This window comes from Molothrus aeneus, unplaced genomic scaffold, assembly GCF_037042795.1.
Source record: "Molothrus aeneus isolate 106 unplaced genomic scaffold, BPBGC_Maene_1.0 scaffold_63, whole genome shotgun sequence".
Lineage (NCBI taxonomy): Eukaryota > Metazoa > Chordata > Aves > Passeriformes > Icteridae > Molothrus > Molothrus aeneus.
This window is the reverse complement of record NW_027099215.1, coordinates 458754-462934: the sequence shown is the minus strand read 5'-3', so window position 1 is coordinate 462934 and position 4181 is coordinate 458754.

The following is a 4181-nucleotide window of genomic DNA, read 5'->3' as shown; positions in this document are numbered from 1 at the left end:
GTTGAGCTGCCATTCAGCTGTCTGACTGAACGAGTTTCTATCAGGATACCAGCAAGTTGTAATTTTGCATGTTAGGTGGCTTTGAAGTCTGAAAATACATGCACCGCTTTTTTTCAATATTAACTTCCCAAGATGGGTGGAAAATAATTTCTTATGTAGCCATACTGCCATTAGTCTTCTTTTAATTTCTGTTCATCACTTTAAAAAATAGTGTAGTACTTAGTAAAACAGATTTTGATGCAAGCTGCACAAAGAGAGAAAATTTGGATAAAACAGTATGGAGCCTCAGGAAAGACCTCAAAGCTGACTCTGATACTGCTATTCTCTAATACAGCACTTCTGAACCCAATTATATTTGGCCCTTAGTATGCAAGTGAGGGGAGATAGGCATTTTCTTAAATAGTTCCAGGTCTTCCTCATGCTCCCAATTCCACAAGCCCCTTACTGGTAACAACCAGTGAGGTGCAGAAAGTTATTTCATGTGACAGTTCTTCAGCTGAGACAACACAGCTCAGCTTGTAAAATCTGAATGAAGTATTGAGGCTGATCTGGCCATCCAAAACAGAAACAGGGGATAACACAAGCCATTTCAGCAAAACAATCACATCAGAAGTCAACTCCGGCACAGCTACAGCAATTAAAAACAGGGAGAAGCAGAAAACAGAGCTTTGCTCACATTCACAATGGCACTCACCTTAAAAATAGTAGTCATAATAGCTAGAAAATGATAGATCTAACAGCATGCTCTGGAGATAAGATTAATAGCATTTAAAAACCAAAGAGCAGTAGTTATTGTTGCTCAAAGGCTCAGCAAAACTTGGGCTGTGTATTTAAGGTACTCAGAAGCAAAATACACATGAGCATGAAGAGCAGCAGGTGACTGTAAATCCGAAAGATTAAAAAACAACCAAAACAACCATCTTCTCACCTTGCCATATTTTGCCAAGAGCTGGATGTTGAGGCCTCCACAGGCTCCTATCCTCCCAGGTCTGTTAACCTGAAATGCTGACACACAACAGTGGTGCTCGCAAGCCAGCACCCAAATTGCCACACACCTCGTTTTGTCATCTCAGAGTTCATTTACCTCACTTTCAAGACCTTGGCCAACAATCTGTGCCAGCTCTAAGGTATGGTCTGAAAGCCACAACATGCTCTTTTTCTTAAGACTTGCTATGGATACAGTGAGGGGGGAAAATACAAAGACAACTTTACGTATTCTGAATGCTCCATAAGAGCAAGTTTTCATTGTAAGACATCCTGCTACAAGCAAGTGTATCACTCTGTAATTTTGTGCCTTGAGATAATAGTTGATTATTTTTGTATAGGTGGGGTGTTCTTGTTCAAGCTTTCAGTTGACAGTGCCTCAGTCTGCTTAGAAGCACTCAGTGGCACTACCTCCAAAAGCATCAGATACATCAGCAGGGTGTCATCTGTGAGCTCTTGGCTTTTCTTTTTCCATGGCTACAGACTTACAGTAGCAAATGGGTTTGTTCAGAGATGGACAAGAACTGACTGAGAACCTCCTAAATGTCAGTGAGCTCACCAAGCCAACAGGAGCACACCCAGCTCTGTTGGGCAGGCTGTGACCGAGTCACAGTGCAAAGGATTTCAAGTATTAAGTTCCAGTGTCGTTGTGTCCATCCAGTAATTTCAATTTATTACTCAGTAGTTGATGATGTTCAAAAACGTATCATGCTGTTAAGCTTTCAATATTTCCTTCAGTCCCTGAAATTATAAAAAAGCTAGAGAGTTTCACAAAGAGAAAGAGATTTCCCTTTTCAAAAAAAGCGCAAAAAGGTGCCAAACTTGGGATTTCCTAACCAAAAAAAAAAATTTTAGAATTGGAAAGTAAAGTTGGAAATAAAAACATAGCATTGCCATTAAAGCAAGTAATAGAAGACTCTACAAAAAATTAACCAAGAACAGCTTAAAAACAACTAATATCTCAATTGTGCACTTCAGAAAACTATTCAGTAATTACCAATAAAACCAAGATGCATCCTATAGGGAGCTGATTTACCCATGAAATTGAGTCAAAGAGAATAAAGAAAGGCCTTCAGTACCTCAAATCCCTTCTCCAAGGCAATCATAGTGATGGAAAGCCCAAGCCATAAATTTATGATGCACAGTTGAGGAACGCTGCAATTACATCTGAATTTGCTTTGTATCAGGCTCATTACAAACATAAGGATGAAAATTACTTTCCACTCGGTAGTAATTGCATTTTGTTGACATCTGATTAGCCATGGTTGCCTTAAATGCTGACAAGGCCACTAATAAGGGGGGAAATAATGAATTAGGCAATTTAGAACATTTTTGAGTTAATAAGTCTTTAGAGTAATTGCCCTCTACAACACCATTTTAAGACAGTTAATGTGGCATATTTTTACTAAAAAATAACTTTAGTAATGTAAAAAAATATTCTTAGTAATGTAAAAATATGAAGATTTTTTTCAATCAAGGAAATACAGTCAGTAAAAGGCAAAGAGATAATACTGTTAAGGCAAAAAAATGGACATAGTACTACACTAACTTAATCAAATACTTGCTAGAACAGCTTAACACGGGCACAAAAAACTCTGTTACTTATTGATACAAAATATCACCTTAAAAAAACTAAAGAGGGGAGGTAACAAAGGACTTTTAGAGCAAATGACGCTAAGTTGGAGTTCCCGCTGCAGTGAAAGGGGATCCTCATTTCAATGGCAACTCAAAGCAGTAACATTTTTATCTATCCATCAAATAGCCTTCTTCATGAGTACAGTACAATTCCATAAACAATGTCTCACTAACTCTTTTTACAGTTCAATAGCTATGAAATCATAGTTTCACTGAAATTACTATAGGACATAAGACTATTGTTTTTATTGGTGATCAGAGTAGGTAATTACAGAGCTAACACTATTACCAAGTCATCTGAATGCAAAGTACACAACAAGAAAGGAAAGACTGGAAGTATCTGTGAGGAATAAATTAGTCATGTAAAAAACCAACACTATCAGACCACTTGTGCCACTGACTCACACCTGCTGACCTCAAGCAAGTTTTGTGTCTGTTTTCAAGTCAGGGTTTTGTGGGGATCACACCCATGACTGTTTCTACGGTTCCACAAAGATTCTGGTTCCTGCTGATGCTTTCCATAGCCAGGTTCCAGCTGATGTACATCCAGCAGCAGAGCACACAGATCTTCCTGCCTTAACTCTACTCTGAAATACATGTGCAAGTTCCCCTGGGGGTTTCCTGTGCAAGTGATTAATATTTGCCTACTCACATGGAAAAAACACTGTTAGAAACCACTCTTCCCTTGCTCCAGTCAGAAAACGTGAACTGAAATCAAAGTGTATTGGTGACAATAAAATATTAATGCTCTGGATTTCTTATGCTAACTTTTCCAACACTGCATTATTAATGACACCTAATTGTAGGGGAGACTGCTGCAGGAAAGGCTAATTTTGCTACACATTTTATCTTTTTAACTATCAACTTCTTTCCTGTGAAACCCACCAGGATCCTAGTAGGATTTCATCATGTCTTCCAACATTCAGTTGTAAGTATGGATTTAAAATTATTCACAGGAGCCAGTAACATAGGAAAATATGGTGAAATGTGTCCATTTTTTGTTACAATTTTCTTCTGTGGTAGAAAGAACAATTTATTTTAAATTGTTCTTGCACGGACTGCATTCAAAGAGTGCCGCATCCAGTCTAATTTTTTTACCATAGCAAGAAATCACTCACAATTAGTGAGTGATTGCCAATATGTAGGCACACATCCGTGATTTAGGCTGGGGTGGGCAGCATTCAACTACTCCAAGTTGCTGCAGCAGATCCTGAAAGCCAAAGATCACCAGAGCAGCAGGATAATTTAAACATGTCACATCCTTCCCACAAGATGCAAAGGGACTGGCAGATCACAGAGGAGCTCCTTTACCCCACCTGTGCTCTCTAGGGACCGTCAGCTTCTTTCAGTGGCACAGCAACACAGAGAGCACCTGAAAAGCAATATCATACTTACGTCAGGAAAGGACTGTACTACCCAGGAATGGGGCCACTGAGCTGCAATTAAGACAGATTCCAAATCAGAAAAAATTTACTCTCAGATAGGAGATGTTCATGAGAGCCTCAAAGCCTTCATCCCCAGTCTGGAGCCGCCTCTTGACTGTAAATGAGCATATTCCTCCT